At 41.4% G+C, this 25,742-nt stretch overlaps 1 protein-coding gene across 2 annotated transcripts in view; it reads left to right on the plus strand.

Annotated features, from left to right (window-relative positions):
* The first annotated feature begins 6,386 nt into the window (after window positions 1–6,386).
* Spop (speckle-type BTB/POZ protein) overlaps window positions 6,387–25,742 on the plus strand; it is a 79,328-nt gene continuing 59,972 nt past the window's right edge. The window contains exons 1-2 of one of the 2 annotated variants that reach the window (NM_025287.2): window positions 6,387–6,435; window positions 6,636–6,708. The gene's annotated coding sequence lies outside the window, so the exon portion shown is untranslated. Of the gene's footprint in view, window positions 6,709–25,742 lie in introns of both variants that reach the window. The other variant, NM_001359107.1, reaches the window with a different exon arrangement.

A 25,742-nucleotide genomic window follows, 5' to 3' on the forward strand; every position in this document is an offset into this window, starting at 1 on the left:
CAACCTCTGAGGTCCCTCCTGGTTGCAACCTAGTTTTGTTATGGACTGAAAATTGGAACAATCTTGTGATTTCTTCCGACTCATCCTGTAGTACCTGACGGAGCTCCATGCACGAGGAGCATTCAGCAATCGCTTCACTTTTCCTGTGGGCAGCAAACTTCTGTAATTGAATTTTAGATTAAATTCTTTAACAAAACAAAACAAAACAAAACAAAAAAAGCCCTTCTGACGTAGGGTAAACTTTCATTTGAAATCAATTTGCCTTGAGAAAGTAGAGCCACAGCAAGGCTAACCTAAACTTGTAATATCCAAAGTCATTCCCTACATAGGGCAGAAACTTTTTGTTTTTCTTAATTATCTGCATCTGCATTCAGGCAAAGGTCATCTTAGAACAGATGTCAGCAGGCGAGTCAATCACATTCAAAATAGCAAAGAAAGAAAAAGGCCAGGTGTGGAGGGGCACACCTTTAACTCCAGCACTCAGGAGGCAGAGGCAGGCAGCTCTCCCTTAGTTTGAGGCCAATCTGGTCTACCTGGCAAGCTCTAGGCCAGCCAGGGCTACAGAGTGAGATCCTGTTTCAAACAAACAAACAAACAAACAAACAAACAAACAAACAGATAAAATGAAATAATGAAAAAAAACCCAACCTCTTCCAAAATACACTGATAATAATTGACAATGGGGTATGCAACCTAGATAAAAATCTACTCTTTACTGCATCTTCTCCACCCCCAATTTACTATATTTGTTTGAGATAGGGTCTCAGCATAAAATTCTGGCTGACCTGAATCTCACTTGTATTGACCACAAACTCACAGAGATCTGCCTGCCTCTGCCTCTGCCTCCTGTCTTTAGTCTATTCTTCGTTTAAAACAAATCGTTAACAAATTGTTAATGCTTCTACAATTTATTTTGAAGTGACAAGTTCTGATAACTCTTAGAATTTTATTTATTTGTTATTGACTTATTTGAAACAGAGTCTCACTCTGTAGCCCAGGATGGCCTGGAACTCACTATATAGCCCAGTCAGGTCTTGAACTCATGGGAGGTCCTCCTGCCTCAACCTCCCAAGCGCTGGGATTACAGGCTGGAGCTGCTACATCTGGCTTTAGAGCAGTCCTGAAAGTTAATGACATGCAGGTGGAGTTGTGTGGCTGGTGCGGCCAAAATCTATGATTTAAATCTGCACTCTCCCTTCCTTTGTCTGCGGCCTTTTTTTGCCTGGCGCTCCACCTTTCTCCGTAGCAATGTTTCCCAGCCATTTTCTCAGGTTAAAAATTCAGAACTTCAATATCTATAAGCTTATTGAAATCAAATACTCAAGTAAGTACATCATTCCCAGCCTTTTGTTTTATTAAAGAGAGAAGTAAGATGACAGAATACCTTTTATATGCCAAGAGCTTTTGAACAAACACACCGTTCGGTGCTTTGTATATCCTGTGGTGCGTGGTCCATTTCACCAAGGAGATAGGCAGAGGTCCTGCTTCCTGTGAGTCCCTCGCCTCAAACATCATCTAGGAACAGGAGTGTGATCTGCCTCACACGCCACAGTGGGGAGGCCTCTCTTCATTGATCCCTTCATGGTCAGGGTCTCAGGAGTGACCTAGGGGTTGCCCAGATGGAATGCATCTCCCTAGGGATTGAGGTTTGCAATATAAAGCACAAAATGGGGGGGTGGGGGTGGATGGTGGGGGTGGGTGGGTGGAGATTTGGTATCCTTTGTAGGTTGATGTGTCTGATAGTGGCACTTAGCAGCAATGTTCTGAGGCTGGACCTCATTGGCACCAGTCTGAGGATGGTTCTTTTTACACCAGCCCTTGGTTTCCAGCTGAATTGTCAAATCAGACACTTGAGGCCCTGTCAGTATTTCTTTAGGAAATTCCAGTTCAGGTGGATAGAACCAGAGTTGGCACAGTTCCTGCAACCAAGTACTCTTATCAAAAAGTAAAGAAACTGGCTCCAAGTCACAGAGTTTGTTCAACTGGCAAGAGGCGGTGTTCTGGCAATGCTGTCTTTTTTTTATTTTTGTTTTTTTTTGTTTTTTTTCGAGACAGGGTTTCTCTGTGTAGCCCTGGCTGTCCTGGAACTCATTCTGTAGACCAGGCTGGCCTCGAACTCAGAAATCCCCCTGCCTCTGCCTCCCAAGTGCTGGGATTAAAGGCGTGCGCCACCACGCCGGGCACAATGCTGTCTTGTTTCCTTGATCCTGTGCTGCCTGGGGAATTCTACAAAAGGGCACCGCCTGGGTGCAGGGTTAAGCAGGGTACACATATGTGAATGGCAAGTGAAGAACATTTACCCCAAATCCATGCTCAATGACACATGCATAAACAAGCAAATCTACTCGTACCAGGGATGAGTTGTGTTCGAATATTATTTCACTTCATCCTCATCACTATGTACTAAGTTAGAAAACAGTGAGTCTTGGGAAGGGTTATCTATATTTATACCATAGAAAATGTTAGTGCTGGGTTTGAACTTGAGTCTGCAGAAAAGAAACATGCTGACTCATTAAGCCACAGCCTCACTGTGGAACTTTTTGTTTGTTTGTTTGTTTTTAAGATTTATTTATTTATTTTATGCACATGAATTCATTGTAGCTGTCTTCAAACACACCAGAAGAGAGCATCAGATCCCATTACAGATGGTTGTAAGCTACTAAGTGGGAGCTACTAATTTAACTTAGGACCTCTGAAAGAGCAGCTAGTGCTCTTAATTGTTGAGCCATCTCTCTTAATTGTTGAGCCATCTCGCCAGCTCCTTCACCTTGGAATTTAATCAACCAATTAACATGTTTCTATTGTCAGTTTTCTATTAGCCTTATAATGGCCCTAGAACAACACTATCAATGTGTTCTTGTTTTTTCTTTGTTTTTGTTCTTTTGTTTTGTTTTTTTCTTGTTTGTGATCTTACATCTGTGTCCTCGAATGTGTCACCTGTCTTTTTTGGGGAGCTGGACATTGTCAGGACACAGGACTGTATTCCCTACTGGTCTTCCCGTCTGTCTATCCATCTCTACAAAGGCATCTCTACAAAGACTCAAATATGGCAGATACCGGGCTTGGGCAGGATGGTGGATGGGTGGGATACAAAGCTGTCATTGAACCAACTGAAGAACTCTATAAAGGCAAGAGACTTAACTCCTTAAAGTGCTTACATCTAAAACAGTAGTTCATATTTCTCTTCAGGCTAGCCTGCCTCTACCTCCCCTATGGTGGTGGTGGGGGGGGCGGGGCGGGGCGGGAATCTGCCTTTGCTTATTGAACTGTTCAAGATCCATGCTGGCAAAATAAATAAACAACAGACATCTCAGGGTCTTTGGGGACAGATCCCTTGCCCAGACCTGGCTCATGACAGCCAATGAACATTTTGTCGTTTGTGTTTTGGATTAAGAAAATGAGTTCTGCATGTTTCCTAGTATCACAAGGAGCACTGAATTGAATTGGTGCCATTGTAAGCTTGATTGTTGTTGCATAGATAAAAGCCTCATTAAGTCCCTCACGAGGAGAGGAAAATTTTATTTTGAGGAGCAACGAGGGCTTCTTTGCTTGTTGTGGTTACAACAACAAAACATTAAATGGAGGAAATAATTAAATAACTGAACTTTTTTTTTCTTTACCCAAACCTTGTCAAGAGGCTGGGTGAGTTTTTAATTAGTGCTGCATTTTCAATAAATCCAGATCAGTACGTGGTACCGATTCTTTCCTGGATAAGGGAAAGATAATAATGAGAATCTTATTTTTCAGTCCCACACTAAAGGGATGCCTGGTATATTTAATCATGCTGTAGAAATCCTGGCAGCCTTCTCTGAGCCTGGCCTCTGCTCTAATTACATTTCTAGATTTTAGTAAATTGAAAGGGAAAATGTAGGAACAAAATAATTAAAACCGAAGAGGAAGTGCATATTAAAAAGGAGAAGCTGTTTAAAATTCTTACACGTAGTGCTTCCAAGGACATCCACAATCGCTTAATCAGCTCCACACCAAATCAAAGCCCTTTGTGCAGAGGCTGGAGGGATCATATCTCAGGTGGGCGGTGTGGTCCTCGCAGTAAAATGGGAGCCTCATTGCACAGAGCTACAGATGGCAATAGAACCTCTTATAGCCTTCCAGATCACTGGGGATTCAGACTGGGGTCTGGACAAGCTGCTGGCACATATTCCATACCCGGAGGAGCCCTCTCCCTCTCCCATATCCTGGGTAGAGTCTGGCTAAACTGTAAGGATTAGTCTCAATTGTAAGGAAGCTGAAACAGATGTCCAGATGTGTCTATTCTCCATAACCAACTCTTTCTGCACCTCTTCCCCATGCTCCTTTCTCAAGAGCCTCTCTCTCTCTCTCTCTCCCCCCCCCCCCCTCTCTCTGCTTCTCTGTGAAATCCTAAGTCAAGAGACTAGGTAACTAAACAGCCACGGTGTCACCAAGGGCTAGTGATTTGTAACTGGTTACTGAGTTACCCACGGGACAGCCATAATTTTTACAAGGAGCCAACACCTCTCTGGCTTCAGCTCAAGAGAGGAGGGTTTGTTGATAGTGACAGTAAATGAAATCTAATTGAAAAGTTTCAAGAATCTGCCTCAGGTGTCAAGAGCTCTTTCTGCTTTAGAGCCAAGCACACGGACCACATCAGTAGAGAATCTGGGCTCTCCAGTTCGTAAATAAACCATTTTGGTTGGGCAGAGTGGAACACCCTTTCAGTCTTAGTACTCAGAAGGTAGAGGCATAAGATCAGGAGCTCAAAGCCAGCCTCTGTTACGTAGTGAGCTGTGTGTGTGTGTGTGTGGGGGGGGGGGGGGGTCAGCCTGGACTGTGTGAGATCATCTCAAAACCCCAAACCCTCAAAATAAAGCAGAGAAAAAAAAAACCAATAAGAGCAATTTCATCTAGAATCTAGGTTGTGTAAGGCCCCAAGGGTTTGGAAGGTTTTGCTTATAATTCCTAGGATATTTCATATGGGGATTACGGGGTCTGCTTCTATACTTGAAAGTGGAAAGCCTCCCGGCACTGTCGGGGTTCTTTCCAAACCCAGTGGCTTGGTTCCTGGGCTGCCAGCCTTCCCTGCTGAACAGGCTCACCAGCCACTGGGTGCCAAGGAGCATGTGGCAAGAGATAGGAGCAGAGTCTCCTGGAGACTGTCCCAAGGCCTGGAAAGCAGTAGGGTGCCAGGAAGCAGCTCTCAATTAGGCTGCAACCCTGTTACCTCATGACCCACAGGGTCACTGGGTTGATCTCTCAGAGCTAGGTGTGTGCTTGATATGTGTATGCAAGAGGCAGTCTGCTTTTGCTTTTGAGAGCTTGATTCAGTAATAAAATATTTTCTTTTAAGTTTAAGGTAATCGAAGAATGTAACACAAAGATGACTGTTTTCTTCCAGGGCCAAGATGCTCTGAGACAATTCTACCCAACTCCAGAATCACTTTTGGTCCATGGGAGCTAAGACATGAGACAGACTGGGGACCCGGATGGCTTAGCCAAGGAATTGTCACAGAATCAGCTTCCTCTCCATTGGGTCTCTCTCTCTCTCTCTCTCTCTCTCTCTCTCTCTCTCTCTCTCTCTCACACACACACACACACACACACACACCCCTTCTGCCTTTCCCAGAAAGAACAGCTCTTTGGTTATTGTTGTCAAATGCTAATTTATTTAGTTTTCAAGACGCGGTATCACCTTGTAATTCTAGCTGACTGTGAACTCAGTAAGTAGACCAAGCTGGCCTTAAATTCACAGAGCTTCTCCTGCCTCTGCCTCCCGAGTTCTGGGGTTAAAGGTGTGCCTCACAGTACTCTAGCAAAGTACCTTATAAATGTTAGCATTTGCAGGCTAGGCTTATTGGACATGGATCTCTATGAATTTAAGGCCAGCCTGTCAACAAAGAGAGTGCTAGGTCAACCAATCCTATAGAGCAAGACCCTATTTCAAAAAATAAAACAAACTAAAACACATGTTAAAAGTTCTTTAAAAAGTATTTTAGCTGAGAGTTGCCTAAAAAAGAAAGTAAGAGCTAAGTCATCGGTAATCCACAAACTGCACAACTAGGTTTCAGTTGCGAAATGCCTGTTGCTGCTCCACCCACCCGGTCCCTGGATCTCAGCTTCCTTCCTCCATTCTGGCCTCGCACCTCAGCGCGAACTTCTGCGCGCTGCACGCGACCCCCTCCGAGTTCCCGCCTCTTTCCACTCTGGCTCCGCCTTCCGCCCAAATTCCCGGGCCCTGGCACCACCTCGCGACGCTTGCGCACTAGGGAAGGTAGGCGGAGTCTTAAAAGAGGAGGAGCTGGAGAGTCTTGAGCGGGACGGGGTGGGGCGGGGCAGGACGGGGCGGGGCGAGGCGGGGTGGGGCGGGGCGGGAAGCTGGGGGGAGGAGGCCGCGCGGGGTGGGGCCCGGCGGGTACGCGCTCGCTGCGTCGACGTGCTGACGACAGGACGCCCAGGCCGGTGTGTGTCGGTGTGTATGTGTGTGTGTGTGTGTGTGTATGTGTGTGTGTGTGTGTGTGTGTGGTGTGTGTGTGTGTGGTGTGTGTGTGTGTGTGGTGTGTGTGTGTGTATGTGTGTATGTGTGTGTGTGTATGTGTGTGTATGTGTTTGTATGTGTGTGCGCGCTCCAAGAGTGTATTTGTGTATCGGCGGTCCCGCAGGTCCCGGATGTTGCGGGCAGTATGAGGCGAGCGCAGGGGGACAGGGACCAGCAGCTGTCGCCGCCGTTCTCAGGTGAGTGTGTGTATGTGTGTGTCAAGAGTCGAAGAAGGGGTTGGCCTGTTGGGGTGCGGGGTTTTTCCTTGAGAAGTGACTAAACCCTCCCCCACAACACACACTTTTCCTAATGTACTATTCTCTGCCCCATTTCCTATGTTGGTTTCCTGGCCCGAGGAAGCCAGAGCCTAGTCAGCCGTCCGTTCTTCCTACCTCAAGCATTCTGGAAACACAAACGCGCCCCCTGCCTCCTGCCTCCCTCACCATCATATCCCCAACCCCATCCCCCTTGCCAAATAGTGAGCTGTCGCCTGCGGCGAGATGGGGAACTGCGCATGCTCGAATGTGAAGGAGCTCCGGGTGCCTGGTCGCTGCTTCAGGACGCATGCGCATTGCTGTTTTGCAGGGACCTGCGGGATAAAGAGCCCCTTGACCACGAGCCCGCCTTCTTCGCTAGACTTGCCACCCAATAGTGAGCTTGTCGCTCCGATCCGAGAGGGAGAATTTAAATTATGCGAGGGATTTAAGGACAAAGCACTATTTGCATCTGGTGTTGCCCTAGAGACTCCCAGGCTACCAACGCCTCCTAGAGCCAACGTGTCCCACGCTGACCCTTCTTTTTGAAACTTAACTGCTACTTCTACTTCTAGTATTACTTCCCTTTCCACCACTCCCGTCGTCATGCTGAAACCTTACTACAAACTTCCCCTAAGTTTAGGAGTAAGTCCAACTCGTTATTCTGGCAGGGGATTTTGATAGTCTTGTTAAAAAGGATTTGTTAAAAGGTCCATTAAAAAAGAAACTAAGGTGGGAATTTCTCTTTAGTAAAATTCTGAGTTGCCTTTACAGAGTAGCTAAGGAAGGGATAAGTGCCACACACAGACTTGAGGTAACAACAAAACAGAAATCAAGCTGTCAATCAGTAGCTTCATTTCAGCCCTTTTACTTAGTGGGACCTTTTTGGTTCATTGTGTGTGTGTGTGTAAGTTCTTCCATAGCGTTTCAGTTTAGTTATACATTTAGTTGTACAGTTTAGTTGTACATTCTGTGACAATATGGAAACAGGGGTAATCAGAAACAATTGAACAACTTGTCCAGAAGTATTAGTTTCAAATAATTTGAGCACTAATTCTTTCATATTGGCAAGTTCCAAAAAATTAAAATGAGGAACTTTACAAAAATATTCCAGTGACTTAGGTCCCAGAGTTTTAGCTGACAGACTGCAGTTGGTTCTTTAGTTTGGTGCTGTGCCATCCCTCTTAGAAACTTTGTCTTAGCTCTACCATGTAGGGAAAAAGATGTTTTATTTGTTTTTGATATAGTCAAGTTGTTATGTAGCCATGACTGGCATGGAATTCCCTATGAAGACCATGCTGGTCTCAAGACTGTATTCACAGAGATCTGCTTACCTCTGCCTCCCTAGTGCCAGGTATACATTTGGTCCCAAAGATAAACACTTTCTACTAGCAAAAAGTTTGCTGAATTGTATTGAAATGAATAGCTAACTTGTTGTTGGGTGGAGAGAATGGAAAAGGGAGGGGCATCTTTTGTTTTTCAGTTGTCTGGCTAACCTAATGTCTCATACTCTTGGGAGTGGGACATGAATCAGCCTTGTTTTGAAATTCCTTTTCCTTTGTGTTCTTTCTTTGGTATTCTCACAAGACATAATTTTGGTTGGCATTTTATCCCTAGAACCTCATGTTCTTGGTCTTGAAAGTGTATGAACACTTCTCACTTCCTCATTTAACTGGGCTTTATGTGGTTCAGTTGTCTGTCTATTGTGCTGTTTCCAGTTGCCATGTTGCACTTGGATCCAGAGGATGACACAGAGCAGCACAGGGGTTGGGGGCAGGGGCACATACATCATCCTGTGCTGGGAAAGAGCTGGATCCTCAGTCTCCCACCCCTACCCTCAGCCCTCAACATCCCCAGTAGTATAAGTTACTGTGTCAACTCCACATTTAGGATCAGGGCACTTGGCATCCTTTTGGTATTTTGGTGACTACACCTCTTAAAAAAGTTATTGCAGAGGCTAGTATGGTAGTGGGAAGAACTTTATGAGGTGTACGTCCTTGCCTGGATCAGGCTGTTGTAAAATCTAGAAGGGAAGCTAATGAGGTAATCCCTGTCTGTCTTCTCTGTAAGCTTTCTTCATTTGGATGCTTTGTTCTTATCTGGAAATGCTTTATCTCTGAATTCACTGAAAGCCTTATTTAAGTTTTTCCACGGTGCAAAAGCTTGGGATGCTTTTAGGATTAAGATAAGTTGTTCATTCATTCAGATTGGTACAGAAATTTGTTTAGAAATAAAAGGAAATACAAATGTTTAAAAAAAAAAACCAAAAAAAAATCAAAAAACCAAAAAAAAAAAACAAAAAAAAACCAAAAGCTCCACAGTGAGAATGCAAACCCTTCCATGGTTCTCCTGTCTGTCAAGTTTACCTTCTCAAAGGCAGCAGCTCCTCCTCCCAGCGTCAGTCCACACAGCACAGCACAGACGCAGACAGATCCTTTGGTTTCTGTTTTCCACAAATGATTAGACACTTTGTATATTTTTATTTTTTCAATTTACCTTGGTGATCATTTCATATAGTATGTGTAGTATCTCTTAAGTGACAAGGGTTGTACTGTATATGATATGCCGTTGTTCAACAAATTTAGTAAGCATTAGGGTTTCAAAGCCACAGTTCATTTTTTTATGTGTTCTGGTGTCTATTGGATTAGATTTTTTTGGCGAATGTACCAGATCAATGGGTGTATGCATTTTGAATGTTGGCAGTATTGTTGAGTTGTTTTCTACAGAGGTGTATGAATTTATATTATTGCCAACAGCTCGTCTGTGTGTTTCCTACTCTACACTTTCATAATTTAAAAATCTTATAGTGTTTTCTCTGAAATTTTAAGTTCATTATATAGTTTCATAAATTTCCTTACACCAAGGAGTTGTGGACAGACTGTCACCGTTTTGTAAGTCAGGAGTCTTAGAGGTACTCTTTCATGAAAGAGTGATGCCGTAGGAACAAAGACATACGCTGTGTTACAGCAGACTCAGGGCAGTTCTAGGAAGGCCTATGAGACCTGGATCCTAGGGTTCTCCTCTTCACTTTCAGTTCTAGTTTCTTTGTGTGGAACTCCAAAAGCTTATGTAACGTTTTTTGCGATATCATTTTGGTAGCTTTGAGCAAAGGCAAGTGAGCTGCTTTTTGTTGAGTTGAAAAGGTAACTCAGTGGCTAAGATAAGTGTCTCTTTTCTCCACCAGAATGTTGGCCTTAGCAGTCTTCTGACTGCAGAATGCCTTATTATGAGCTGTAAAGAAAGAGAAAAGGCTGGGTATGGTGGAGCACACCTTTAATCCCAGTACTCAAGAGGCAGAGGCAGGCAGATGGATGTGGGTTTAAGGCCAGCCAGAACTTTATAGTGAGACCCCGCACCCCTCCCAGAGCCAGTCTCCCCCAAAAGAAAGAATGAATGAATGAACGAAGAGATGTCTGTACCTGAAGGAGATTGTGATCTTACCAGATGTACTGACTATGTGAAATAGAAGTCATAAAATAAAAGTAAATAATACTATGCCCGTCTTCTACTCTGAGAAGACCTGAGAGGAGTGACAAAGGACTGAAAGAGAGTTAGTTTGGGAGGGCTTTCTGGAGGAAGTGTGTGCTGAGGTGTGTGTTTGTTTTTCTTCAACTATTGAACGTTCAAACATACAGAAAAGTAGAAATGTACAGTTATTATCCTTCTGTCTACCACTTTAATTGTTCACACTTGCTGTATTATAAAAAGTATACGTGCTATACATGTTAGGATGTATAATGTTCAAACTTTTCTATATTTCAGATATATTCCAACCTTTAGATGAAATACATTGTTTTACTCAGTTGTTCTTACAGTGTTTGTGACAAGGCAATTTGAGTAATTTTAAATTTTATTTTATATTTTGAGACAAGGTGTAGCCCTGGCTGGCCTAAAGTTTACTTTGTAGACCAAGCTGGCCTCAAATTCATAGACAGCCACCTGCCTCTGCCCCTCAAGTTCTGGGATCAAAGGTGAGTACCCCTGTACCTACCATTGTTTGTCTTTTTCCCCTTCAAACACATCTCTGGTTTCAGAACTGTTTGAAGCTACTCAGGATTAGTGGCTTTTGTGTTTTGAAGCAGCCAGGCCAGGCCATCTGTGTTCTAGTGTACATCACCTCTTAGAATTTCCTGATTATTTTCTTGGTTTTAGTAATTTGCTCTTTTTTTTTTTTTTTTTAAGACAGGGTTTCTCTGTGTAGCAACTCACTTTGTAGACCAGGCTGACCTCGAACTCAGAGATCTGCCTGCCTCTGCCTCCCAAGTGCTGGGATTAAAGGCATGCGCCACCACTGCCCGGCTAGTTGTATGTTTTAAGGTGATGAAGCTCAGACTTTTCAATGAAATTTCTTCCTTCTATAACTAGCAGATAGTCTTTAGAATGGTCCCATTCTGGCTACTGTTACTTTCCTAGTAGCCTCTTTCCTAATGTGATGGCCTTCCCTTTCTCAATTAAGTAGTTGTAAAATGGTGATTTAAAACATTCTGCCATTCTTTTCCTTTGGCTAGTTTTTTATTTTCTATAAAACTTTCCCTTATCAGTTAGGAGGAAATTATAGTTTCTACAACAAAAGGTTGAGGTGAATCTTTCTTTCCATTCAATATTTTCTGAATAAGGAGGTGGTATAATAATTAATAGGCAGTTTAGAAAGGCTACTGACAAACAACAGTTCTGGGGATTTATTTAATGCCTGGAACATGAGAGGCAAGTAAGCACTCTACCTTGGGTTATCCCCGTAGCTCAAGCTGTCATCTTGACTGGTAGCAAATGAATAGTTGCTTTTTTTTCTGTTAGTATCATCTTGCACACATGGCTTTTAATGTATTGTGTCTTACCAACAGTTACAACGTTTTTTACGATGCACAAGATGTTCTCTATTTTGCCTCTGGAGTCCTCTCAGCTCAGCAATATGAGTGCATCCTTGCTTTCTGGCACAAGAAGTTTTTGGCTGTATTTTTTCTGTCCCACATGTGCAGTCCTTACTTTACCTTTCTTTCTTTCTTTCTTTCTTATTTTAAAAATTTTAACCCTATTTTTATTTTATGTGTATGGTGTTTGGCCTGTATGTATATCTGTGCACTGTGTGAACCCTTGGAGGCTAGAAGAAGAAATCTGAACAGTTATGAACTGCTATGTGGGTGCTGGGACTTGAACCTGGGTCCTCTAGAGGAGCAGCCAGTGTTCTTAGCCAATGAGCCATCTCTCTAGCCCCACACTTTACCTTTCTGCAGTTTCTCTTTTAGTAAATTAGGTTGTTTATTCCCTTTATGGGGCTCTGCAGCTAAGTTATGAAAAACAAAGTTGCCTTTATTTAACTCTGTATACCTAGTGTTTGATTCTCTGTGCTGCTGGCATTGCTAGGATCTAGATCTTAGAACTCACAACTTCTTTGTCTTGAATATTCTTTGTGAAGATAGGTAGTGTCCCAAGTGAAAGAATTGCTATATCCCACATGAACATAAAGTTGGCTATAGAAAATATTGGAGGTTCCCTCCCCTAGGGCAATGTTGCAATGTCACTTTTTTTCTGGGGTGAAATATAAGGAAATGAGGGCTGGGATGTAGCTCAGTTCTTAGAGTACTTACCTAGCATGTAGGAAGCCCTGGATGAGATTCCTAGCACCACCTAAACTGGGCTGCTGGCCCACACCTATGAGCCAAGCACTTGGGAGCTCAGAGCAGGAGGAACAGAAGTGTAAGGCATCCAATAGCTACATAGGGAGTTTGTCGCCCAGCTTTGTGGAGCATGTGCTGTTCTAGCGTTATATAAAAGAGGTCGCCGGGCGTGGTGGCGCACGCCTTTAATCCCAGCACTCGGGAGGCAGAGGCAGGTGGATTTCTGAGTTCGAGGCCAGCCTGGTCTACAAAGTGAGTTCCAGGACAGCCAGGGCTACACAGAGAAACCCTGTCTCGAAAAACCAAAAAAAATAAAAAAGTAAAAAGAGGTCTTTGTGGGGATGTGCGTGAATATTTGCTTTGCTTTCCTTCTCCTCAGTTAAAGCATTCCTTTTAAAATGTCCACGTATATTTCTCTACATGAATGTTATGTAAGATTCTGCTGTTACAGCATATTTTTCATTATCATTAGATTTTCATCTTTTAAAAAGGAGCAAGACAAATTGTTCTTAATTAGGGAAATTTTTCAGCCAAACCATGACCTCTGATTCCCAGCTGTCTTAACTCAGGGTCTGGAACATTGCTGCACCCTGTGATACTGTGTACTGTAGACTTAGGAAAAATGTCTGCTCATCTGAGTGCTTTTTGCAACTCTGTCACACTAATGAAGGCTAATTTGTAGCTGGTCCTAGGATCTAGACTAATTCTTGCCTTAGTAAAAAATGTTTAATGAGATGTTTCCTGGGCTGGTGAGATGGCTCAGTGGGTAAGAGCACCCGACTGCTCTTCCGAAGGTCCAGAGTTCAAATCCCAGCAACCACATGGTGGCTCAAACCATCTGTAACAAGATCTGACGCCCTCTTCTGGAGTGTCTGAGGACAGCTACAGTGTACTTACATATAATAAATAAATAAATCTTTAAAAAAAAAAAAAAAAAAAAAAAAAAAAAAAAAGAGATGTTTCCTATGCTGGGAGACTTTGAATAATTTTATGTTACTCAGAGCCAGACAATAACAATATTCTGATACCTATCTGAAATCCAATTCCCAAGTTCTCTTTACCATCTTGTCATATTTATAAGGTTATTTATTCTCAGTCTGGTTTCATAACAATACTGGCTCCACATTGCATTCTGCTTGTGTATTTGAGGAAGCACACCTGTTTCTTGTGTTTGTTTTCAGGCATGGTAAAATTACTCAGCAAGGCTCTGTGGACATATTTGCTAATAAATTGGATCCAGTTCCTTCTTTCACTTTTGTATTTATAAAGCTCCCATTACAGGAAAATACTTTAAAATTAGAGTTTTGAAGGAACATCTGGGCCGTTATTCTTATTACTATAGTCAATATTTTATGTATTTCTGAATTTATTTATTTATTCATTTATTTTGTATGTGTGTGTGTGTAAACATGTGCATTTCAGGTTACATGTGTACCACCGGGCATGTGTGAAGGTCACAGTATAATTTCCAAGAGTTGGTTGTCTCTTTCTACCACGTGGGTCTCAGGGATGACGCTCAGGTTATCAGGCTTGACAGCAAGGGCTTTTACCAACTGAGCCATCTCTTAGATGTGGTAGATTTTCATAGACTTGGCCAGAAGCTGCAAGCGTGTTCTCTGTATATAGCAAAGCTAGCCATGCAGCTTTATGGGAGCTGGGTACAGATCACAAGAGTAGATATTAACATATAGTAAGTCTTCCTTGATACAATCACCATTACTCTTGACTGTCCTAAGAAGCTGTTGGCATAAATTTTCCTGCCATCACCAGCTACCTTGGAGAGGGCTTACACATTTTTTTCAAAAAAGTTCTAATTTCTCCTGTCTGCAGATCTGCTTTTGTATTTGTAAGAGGAAAAATGCACTTGTAATTATTTATCTCCCTAAATTGAGATGTATATATTTTTTTACCTGATATTTATAAAAAGGCAGCCATGTAGAAGTTTGCTATAAATAAAAATAAGCTTTTCAATGTTGAACGTCATTTGTACTGCTGGCCTTAAGTTTTAAATTGTAAGTTGGCTGTACTGGTGCACACCTGTATATCCAGTACTTGGATGGTAGAGGCAGTTCTATTCAAGGACAGTCTGATCTATGTGTGGTGATCCAGAGCAGACAGGGCCACACAGTGAGATCCTGCCTTAAGAACACAAAAAGAGGGGGCTGGAGAGCACCGACTGCTCTTCTAGAGGTCCTGAGTTCAATTCTCAGCAACCACCTGGTGGCTTAAAACCATCTATATGGGATTTGATGCCTTTTTCTGGTGTGTCTGAAGAGAGACAGTGCATTCACATACATAAATAAATCTTTAAAAACACACAAAGTAGGGGCTAGAGAGAACTCAGTTGGTAAATTGAATTGAGATCTCTAGAACCCATAAAAAGCCAGCATGGTACCTCATACCCATAATTCCAGTGCCAGGAGGCAGAGACAGGAGTATTCCTGGGGCTTGACAGTCTAGCCAAATCAGTGAACTCCAGGTTCAGTGAAAGAGCCTGTCTCAAAACACAAGGGAAAATGACTGAAGAAGACACCTGACGGTGACCTTTGCCTCCACATGCACTCATATTCACTGCCCAAAATAATAATCTTAAATATGATCTACTTTAAATATGTAGAAAAGTATAAAGAATAATGCTACTCACATACCATCACCCAGTTATACAAAATCATTTCTTGTGTATATGTATGTGTGTAAAGGCCAGAGGGCAACTTTGGGAATCATTCCAGGAACACTGACCAAGTTCTTTGAGGCATGTCTCTTATTGGCCTGGAGCTGGAGCTTAACAATTGGTGTAGATTGGCCAGCAAGCTTCCCCTAGGATGCTTTTAACTGTCTTCCTAGCACTGGGATTATAAGCCTGAGTCATGCCCAGCCTTTAAAAAAAAAAACAAAGAACTCTTTTATTAAAAAGATTTATTTTTAGTTTATGTTTGAGTGTTTGCCTACGTGTGTGTGTGTGTGTGTGTGTGCGTGCATGTGCGTGTGTGTGCGTGCACACATGCACATGTGTCCACAGAGGCCAGAAGAGGATATTGAATCATTGAATCACTTGGAGAAGAAATGACAGGTAGTTATAGGTTGCCATTGGGTGCTGTGACCCAAACTCGGGTCTCTGGAAGAGCAACCAGTGCTCTTAGCAACTGAGCTGTTTATTTCTCCAGCCCCTTTGCCTGGCATTGTTATGTTGATTTCCGGAATCTAACTTAAAAATGTTGTGAATAATAGGTATACAAACTTCTCTTTAAAATATTGCTTTCAATTCTTTAGTGTATAGATCTAGAGTTAGAATTCCTAGATCATGTGGTAATTCTATTTTTGATGTTTTTTTCAAGATCCTTCGTTCCATTTTTCATGGTGCCTGTACCATTTTATATTCCTATCAACACAGACGTTCCAAGTTCTCCACATCCTTACCAACACTTTTTTTTCTTTTTGGTACTGGCATCCTAACGGGTGTTGTTGAATTCTTTTTTTAGCTTTATCTTTTATTGAAGTTGAGTTGTAAGTTTTATTTTATTTATCTTTAATTTTTAAAAGGTTCATTATGTTTTTCTGTTTGTTTATGTGTCTGTGTCTGTGTGCTATGAGTATGTGGGTGGCCATTCGGACCACAAGAGGGCGTCAGATCCCTTGGAGCTGGAGCTGCTGGTGGTTTTGAACCACATGATGTGGGAACTGAATTCTGGTTCTCTGGAAGAGTAATATGTGCTTTTAACTGCTGAGCCAGCTCTCCAGTCCCCTTTGTTTTGGGGACTGAGTTTCACTCTGTAGCTGGGCTGGCTTGAAACTCATGATCTCCTTCCTCAGTCTCTTAAGTCTTAGAGTCTAGAATACAAGTGTGAGTCTTCATGACCAGGATAAACTATGTCAGACCTATTTTGTTGTCCTTTTGATGTTTGTATAACCTACTCTGGCTTCAAACTTGTGCTTTCTCTGCTTCCCTAGTGCCAGGCTTGAAGTCATATGCTACTATACCTGGTTTTGTTTGTTTGTTTTGTCTTGTTCTGTTCTCTCTGTATGTGCTTGCTTTACAGAAGGAATTCTCTTATATTAGGGTAATAATTAAGTCTTATTTTCTCATATGTGCTTATAGTTTTGCTTTTTTTACATATAGTTCTCTACTGTCAATTTATTTTGATATTCAATGTGGGAACGATTAAGCTTTTTTCTATAAGAAAGCCTTAAACCATGGATCTACTTTTCCATGAGGAGAACTCCGTGACTCCTGTTTTGGATAATCCAGCTGTTTCCTACTCTTGTTAAAATGTCATCTGTGTTTGTCTGTGTATATGAGGGTTTTCTCTCTAGTCTCTTTATGTGCCATTGGCTGTCTGGCCTGTCTTGCTCTGTGCCATTGGCTGTCTGGCCTGTCTTGTTCTGTGCCATTGGCTGGCTGGCCTTCTTGTGCTATTACTGTACTGCTTTCCTTAGCAGAGACTTACAGTAATTGTTCTTGTCTGACAAGCAAGGCTCAATGTCTCCTTTTTATGTTCATCAAGCTCCTTGAAAAAACCCTGTTTTGTTGGTTGGTACAATTTTTTTTAAAAATTTTTTTGTTGGTTTTTGGCTTTTTGGAGACAGGGTTTCTCTGTATAGCCCTGGCTGTCCTGGAACTCACTTTGTAGACCAGGCTGGCCTCAAACTCAGACATCCTCCTGTCTCTGCCCCCGGTGTGCTGGGATTAAAGGCATGTGCCACCACCGCCCAGTTTTTATTGGTGTTTTTATACAATCATAACAGGTCACTTTCCACATGAAGATCTTATCTCTATATAAAAATAATGACCGCACCAAAAACCAAACCAAACCAAACCAAACCAAAAAAACAAAACACCAATAAAACAGTTTTGGTATTGGCATTGGTATTGAACTTGATGGTATTAAAGATATCTCTCTCTCTCTCTCCCTCTCTCTCTCTCTCTCTGTTGTTATTTTTAAGACATGATCTCAGTTTATCTCAGACTGGCTTCCAATTTGTGGCAATCCTCCTGACTCAACTTCCTAAATGCTGGGATTACAAGTGTGAGCCACCCTGCCCAGTAGTTAAAACCCTAATAATAAGGAAATGGGACCTACTTAAACAAAGAGATTATCAAAAAGATATATAGAAGCTGTATAGCACAACAAAAACCAAACAGATAGATTTCAGAAAGTCCTGGAACGAAAACAGTTGCATGGACTTCAGCAGTAAGAACTGGTAGACTCTGGTGCTCTATAAATAAACTTCAGTTTCCATGAAGCTTGATTCAGATTCCTAAGGGATATCTGATTTGGTCAGGCCAAGGCTTGATTTCCCATGGGCCACATATGTGCCCCAGGTTCAACTCCAGTTGTTTATGGGGAAGGGGAAGTTTGATATAAATAGAAGGGGGGGGCTGGAATTAGAGACAAATTTTCTTTGAGTAATGATGAATCTTAAGACTCCTTACAATCTTAAAATTCTTAGTGTCTTGAGGGTTTCTTGTTTGTTTTTAAAATGTGGGTTGTATCTATTGGTCACTACTAAATTAGAACTTAGGATACAGGGTTGGAGAGATGGCTCAGCAGGTAAAGGTGCTTGCCACCACCACGGTGGAAGAAGAGAATTGACTCCTACAGGTTGTCCTCTAACCTTTACTTTGTATGCCATGGCATGCACACACTAAATACATATATTAAAATAAAGAAAATATATTTAAAAAGAAAATGTCAAGAAAAATGTTTTAAGAATTATTTTTTAACTTTAAAAATAAAGTCATGTCACTTTAATCCCAGTACTCAAGCAAGCAGGTGGATCTCTTGAATTTGAGGTCAGCTTGGTCTTTGCAGTAAGTTCTAAGCCAGCCAGGGCTATATAGTGAGACTCTATCTCAAACAAACTGAAGTCCTCATCGTGTATTAAACTAAGTAGTATTTAAAAGAAAAAAAAATGAGCCAAGTGGTGGTACATACCTTTAATCCCAGCACTTGGTAGGCAAGAGGAAAGCAGATCTCTGTGAGTTCAAGGCCTGCCTGGTCTGCAGAGTGAGTTTCAGGATATCCAGGGCTATATAGAGAAACTCTGTCTTGAAAAAACAAAATCAACCAACCAAATAAACAAAAAACTTGAAAAATTAGTAAGTTTGGTTTTAAGTCCCTTTAATGTCTACCTTAATAGAAGATAGATACTAAATTTTTATATCTGGTTCTATATTCTTGTTTGTTTAATTTTTCAAGACAGGGTTTCTCTATTTAGCTCTGGCTGTTCTGGAACTTACTCTGTAGACCAAGCTAGCCTCTAACTCACAGAGACATACCTGTCTCTGCCTCTTGAGTGCTGGGATTAAAAGCATGTTTCTTTTTGAGACAATCTTTTTACTTATCTGTGGCTGTCTTGGAACTTACTATGTAGACCAGATCTGCCTGCCTCTGCCTCCTAAGTCCTGGGATGAAAGGTGTGAGCACTCCTAGCATTCTATATCCTTTTATTATTGTACACACACACACACACACACACACACACACACACACACACACGCAGGTGCCAGAGAGAGAGAGAGAGAGAGAATATGAATGAGCACATATGTGCTACTGTGAGTATGTAAGGATCAGAGGATAACTTTCAGAAGTCATTTCTTGCCTTCTACCTTGTTTTTGAGGAAGAGCCTATTTGTTTCTGCAGTATTGCATACTTCAGTTTAGTCAGCTTCAGAGCCTGTGAGTGAGTCTACAGGGAGATTCTCCCGTCTCCCACCATCTCAGTGCTAGGATTGCAGATGTCTGTCACCCATTGGGCTTTTTTTGTTTGTTTGTTTTGTTTTTTGGGTTTTTGTCGTTGTTGTTTAAAAAAAACCAAACAAACCATGGATTCAAGAGATCAAACTCAGGGTTGTCAGGGCTTCCTGCCAAGTACTTTTACCAGCTGAGCCATGTTCCTGGTTCTTTGCTTCTATATGCAATCTGATGTGATAGATTATTTTTGTTGAAATACAGGATGGAAATGTAGTCTCAAAGGACAGTTAGAAAAGGGAGAGGTATTTTATAGCCATTTCAGACAATCACATACCTTTGATATTATAATAAAACTGACCAAACATTAGTTTCCTTGTAGGTTAGTTTGCACTGTTGATCTGAAATTATATTGATGTAATTGTTATATTGACATATGTTGATATGTCTTACATTTGGATACGTTATTTATTTAAAGAGATCGAATCTCCTTGTGTTGCCCAAGCTGGCTCTAGACTCTTTCAGGAGAGCCTTCTGTCTTCCTGAGTAGCTGGAACAAGTGGACAGTTGAATGGATTTTACCAATAGTCTCAGACACTGATCATTTGGAAAATTATTGACTCACTGAGTTCAGCTAATCTTCTAAATGTCTAAAACATCATTTTCAAAAACCGCTTTAGTTATGATCACCATTCTTTTCATGAAAAAAAAAATCAGTGTTGGGAAGCTGTCAAGCAGCTACAATTACTCAAAATTGTAAATTTTTTTTAATTAAATGCTCAGATTTTATCATTGGCAACAAATACTGTCAGTTGTTTTCCTTAATGTGACAGACTTACTTCATTTTCAAGAAAATCTCTGCTATCTATTTATGTCTGAATAACTAGTTTGTTCTTTTTCCAAGAAAAAGTAGTGTTTCATGAAAAAGCTGGTTGAGCTCAAAACTCAGTCACAAGTGCTTTTCCTCGAAGCCATTGTGCTCAGGGATACTGAGAGGTGCTTCTATGTACCTCCTGTTTCTGTTCACAAGATGTCATGGGTTTATTGTTATTACTTCATCAAGAACGCTCTTGAGCCAGGCGTGGTGGTCCACATATGTAATCCTAGCATTTGGGAAGTTGAGGAAGAGGGTCTGGAGTTTAGTTGAAGGTCAGGCCTGGGCTACATGAGATCTTGTTTCAACAAAACAGGAGGAACATTTTTTTTTAAAGATTTATTTATTTATTATATCTAAGTACACTGTAGCTATCCTCAGATACTCCAGAAGAGGGCATCGGATTTCGTTACAGATGGGTGTGAGCCACCATGTGGTTGCTGGGATTTGAACTCAGGACCTTCGGAAGAGCAGTCAGTGCTCTTAACCACTGAGCCATCTTGCCAGCCCAGGAGGAACATTCTTAGTGCAGTTGACTTTATTTCTAAGTCATCAGTGGACAACATCTCAAAGATTAGTACTAATTTAATACCACTTACCTTACCTTATGCTAGATGCAACAGTTTCTACTCATTACTTTGTGTGATCAGAACAAATGTCAACATAATCATAAATCTAAACAACTTATTATGATTAATATTGAAATAGTTATGACTTTGAAGACCTTTTGAAAGGGCTCTGCCATGCATCTGTACACCACACTTTGAGAACTGCAGCCTTAGGAGGAGACACAGATGTGTCATGGTGTGGTCTTACTGGGTTGCTAGTGTAGTCACATTGAGTTGCTTAACATGGTTATCAAAAGGAATGCTGTATTTTAAAAGTGCATAAAATGTTTCAGATTTCGTGATTAGAAACATATCCTAGGAATTAACATTTTCAAACATCAGAGTTGAAGGGATTCAGCTTTTCAGCTAGATATTCTTTCAAGTATGTGATAATCTTGCTATAAACTATTTTAATAACATGTCACTTAGGTATTACAGTACATACAATAATTTAACATTTTTCAAACATTAAAATTTTTAAGTAAATTTTATTTCTTTAGTTAGTTAGTTTGCACATGTGTGTGTGGAGGTCAGAGGACAGTTTGGAGAAGGCGGGTCTCTCCTTCCACCATGTAGGTCCTAGGAATCAAAAATCAAAGTTGTAGAACTTTGATTGGCAGAGAAGGGAAAGAGAAATTTAGGTAGAAGATGCTAGGAGGAAAACTGTGGAGATAAAGAAGGGATGGGGAATATTGGGTTGTAATCCTAGGTCTACTTAGAGAGGCCCTCTTGAAATCTCTGAATAGATAATTTTTAAGAAAATGTCTGTTGGAGGTCAAAGAGACGAGCAGGGGCAAAAGCTAGGAGGCATGCTGTGTCTGGTGTGCTCAGAGATTCAGTAAGGAGGCCAGCATGGCTAGACTTAAGTGAGCAAGAGACAAAGTAGAAATGAAGCCTAGTTCTTACAGTGCTCTTTGTTAGGATAGCCGGCCCAGAGACCCTGCAAGAGTTCTAATTCCTGCACTATGCCTGTGCAGAAATCTTTGCAGGTAGGACTGTGGCAGAGAAGAGGGAGAGAAGTGACTGTGTTTGAGAAGTATGTCAAGGAAGAATCCATTTAATTATAGATTGAATGTGGGGGTTGCAGGAAAGGAAATGTCATGAATGATTCCAGGTTTCTGGCTCAAGAAACTAGATGGGTAGAGGTGTCACTTACTGAGTTGAGAGTGAAAGATAAAGAGGAATGGGAGTAGGTGTGGAATTTAGACGGAAGATCAGAAATCAGTAGTTCAGTTTTAGACATGTCAAATTTGGTATGTGAATGAGGCTAAGTATACATATGTTAAGTAGGCAGATATATGAGTGGAGCTTCAAGTGAAATCAGACACTAAGGTAATACCATATGCTTATTGATGGTCTTTACTGTGTCTAAATGACATCTTATACAAGACAAATTTGATGGATAAAGATCTTGGAGTGTGGGAACTAGTTAGCCTCTCGCAGTTATCTGAACAAGAAGTGTGGTGGTAATGCGAATCAGGATGGTGTTGGCTGGAGCGAACAGGAAGTAGGTTGGAGATCTGAGGACCTGTGGGATGATATTCAGTAAAGGTGGACACTGGACAAGGAATTGAAGATGGCTTTGGAATGTCAAGCTTGGATGAATGGTGGGTCTGTTAGCAGTTATAAAAGTCAGAAGGAGCTGGCTTAGGAAGTGGTTGGTTTTAGATGTATTAACATTTAGTAGAAGCATCCTAGTAGTAGGTAGGTGGGGGTTTTTGCTCTGAGTTTTGGAAGGGCAAATGAAGTTCAAAACACAGTCCATTTCCATGAAAAAAATTCATTTGTATAAAAATGATTCACCAAGATTTATAAAAATGGTAACATCCACATCCAGTTTTGATGTGTTAGGGTGTCTGTTATGTGTCCTTGGCTGCTTTTTGTATAATGTACTTCCATTTGGTCACCATATTTGAGATGTACTGTCTTTTTTCCTGTAGTTCTAGGATTCCCAGTTAATTCTTCCCTTGTAGCTTTTAATTTTTTTTTCTTCATCTTGATTCTTCAGAAGTTAGTATCTGAGGAATGAAGAAAGTTCCAAAAATAAAATGTGGGAGTAGGGGCAGGAGAAGATGGTTCAGTAATTAAGAGGGCTTGAAGCACAATCATGAGAACTGGACTTCAGATCTCAGTTTCTACAAAACAATTTAGGCATCTCACAGACACCTGTAACTCCAGCTCTGAGGGATCCAGCCCCCTACAGGTATGATACATTCAGACACACATAAATACAATTAGTCTTTTCTTCTTTAATATATGGTAGTACAAATGAACATTTGAAATGGAATGGCTATGAAAGCTGCTGATGATAAAAGCCTGCCAACACAAAGGCACAGTGCATGATGGTCTTCGTGTACTCCAGTACTCAAGTCTGTCCAGCAGAGATGCCAAAGCAGTGGGATGGAAGTGATGGTTAACCTTTGGAATTTGGCTTGACTCATGGTCATCCATCCTGTTTATGGAAATATATTCTGCAGAGGTGAAAACCTTCCTTCAGTGAAAACGACTCTAAATTATTTTGGAAACTTCTGGAAATACATTGAAGAAGATAGCTGGGTGTGTACCTTAATTGGCAGAGTGCTTGCCTGGCATGCCAGAAGCTCTGGGTTTGCCTGCAATACCACATAAGTTGGGTGTGGTGATGTATGCCCATAAGTGAGATGTAGGAGCAAGCAGATCAGGAGCTCAAGGGCATCCTTGGCTGTATAGTAAATACAGAGCCAGATTGGACCACATGGAGAGGAAAGGAGCTGAGGAGTAAGCTAAACTAACTTTGATATACTGTTAGTGGTTACTGCTCTTCATGAGCTACCTCATCATTCCTTAAGTCCTTAAAGAATTATTTTTTAAAAAAACCTTTTTGTTTGTTTGGTTTTTGTTTTTTTTTTTTGTTTTTTTTTTGTTTTGAGACAGGGTTTCTCTGTGTAGCCCTGGCTGTCATGGAACTCACTCTGTAGTTGAACAGGCTGGCCTTGAACTCAGAAATTCGCCCGCCTCTAGCCCCACCCCCCCAATCTATTTTTATATAATCAAAGCATTTTCCTTTTTTCTCATTATAAAATAATTCATGAAAAAAAAAGTAAAAGTGGAAAAAAATCACCCTAACACTCATTCCATGGGATTAACAACAGTTGGCATTTTCATTTTTCTAAACCATTTGCTTGTTACTCTTTGTGTAAAGTGCAAGTCTGTGAATGCCACATGCCACTGGGGATATGTGGAGGTTAAAGGACAATTCTCAGGAATCAGGTCTTATCTTCTACTTGGCTGAGGCAGAGTCTGTCTGTTTCTGTCACTGTGTACTCTAGGCTCGTTGGTCCCCAAGCTTCTGGGTGGCTCTTTCTTATCTCCCGTCTTACTGTAAGAACAGATGGAGTGCTAGAACAAGTAGGATTGTGTCTGTCTGTGGGTTTGTTCACAGGAGTGCAGGGAATCTCAGAGGCCAGAGGCATTGGGTCCCACTGGAGCTTGAGTTTCAGGCAGTTGGGAGCAGTACACACTCATAACCACAGAGCCATGTCTCTAGCCCCCCTTTTCTTCTTTCAGTGGCTAAGATCATCAAGTTTTTAACCCACTGAGCCATCTCACAAGTCCAACATTGTCTCTTTTTGTACATTTCTTTAAATGTCCATGTGTATTATTATATATTTATGTAAAGATATTTTTTCAAAAATTGAATTATTTTAAAATTTGCCTCTATAGCCAGGTGCGTTGACACATGCCTGTAATTCTAGGACTTGGAAGGCAGAGGGAGACTGATTTTTGTGAGTAAGAGGCCATTTAGAGCTACATAGTGAAGCTCTATCTCAAAGAAAGAAAAGTGCCTTAAAAATTCACTATATCCAGGCTAGAGAGATGGCTTAACTGTTAAGAACACTGGCTATAGCCGGAGGTGGTGGTGCACGCCTTTAATCCCAGCACTTGGGAGGCAGAGGCAGGCGGATTTCTGAGTTCGAGGCCAGCCTGGTCTACAGGGTGAGTTCCAGGACAGCCAGGGCTACACAGAGAAACCCTGTCTCGAAAAACCAAAAGCAAAAAATAAAAAACAAAAGAACACTGGCTATTCTTTTAGAGGACCTGGGTTCAATAGCCAGCATCCATATGGTGGCTCAAAACTGAAACTCCAGTCCCAGGGGATCCAGTGCCCTCTTCTGGCTTCCATGGGCACTGCATCTACATGCCAGAAACCACTCATACACACAAAATAAAAATAAAATTTCAAAAAAAAAACAGAATTTTTTCTATGCTGGTGAAAAGAAAACATGATTTCTTAAAGTATTTCCATGGAAAGCAGAGTATAATGGCACACCCTTGTAAGCTCAACAATTGAGAGATGGAGGCAGGAGGATTGTAAGTTCAAACCAGCATTAGCCATATAGGAACCTTAAGGCTAGCCTAGGCCATATGAGATCATATTGCAAATGAAAACAAAAACCGTGCCGAGGAGATGGTTTGCAGGAGCCGTGCTTCCTGTGTAAGCATGAGGGCCTGAGTTCAAAAGTGTCAGTAGGTTATTTGTGCCTGTGGCCCCAGCACTGGGAAGGGAAGACAGGTGATCTTGGGAGCTCGCTAGCCTGTCAACCAAGGGAAACCAGTGACCTTCTGAGTCAGTGACAGACACAGTCTGAAGGAATGAAGCAAAGAACGACAGACAAAAAGACCTGACAGCCTCATCTGGCTTCTACATATGCACACACAGAATCATACACACAGACAAACAAACCACAAACAAAGGAATCATAGGCATCTAAGGCATGGATACATAATCTGTTAGTGTTTGTTTAGTTAGGGTGGTTTTGTTTGCTTTTGTTTTATATTTTTGAGATAGGGTCTCATGTAGTGTGAACTGGCTTGGCACTTGTTGGGTAATAGGAATTATTTGAACTTCTGATTCTTTTGTCTCTAACTCTCAAGTTCTGTGAGTACAGGCATGTGCAGTCATGTCTGGTTTATATGGTTCTCAGAGTAGAACACAGGGCTTTGTGCATGCTACCAAATACTTGACTACCTGAGTTATATCCCTAGTCCCTGAATACATAACTCTATTAATTAAACATTCTTCCCTACTTTGATCTGTAAATTATCCTGTCATAGATATCCTTGTGCATAAATCTTTATAGGCTGATTTCCTAGGATTGATTTCTCAAATGACATTACTTTGTGAAAGCCTGTGCAGTGGGACCCATGCTAT

Source organism: Mus musculus, chromosome 11 (assembly GCF_000001635.26).
Source record: "Mus musculus strain C57BL/6J chromosome 11, GRCm38.p6 C57BL/6J".
Classification (NCBI taxonomy): Eukaryota; Metazoa; Chordata; class Mammalia; order Rodentia; family Muridae; genus Mus; species Mus musculus.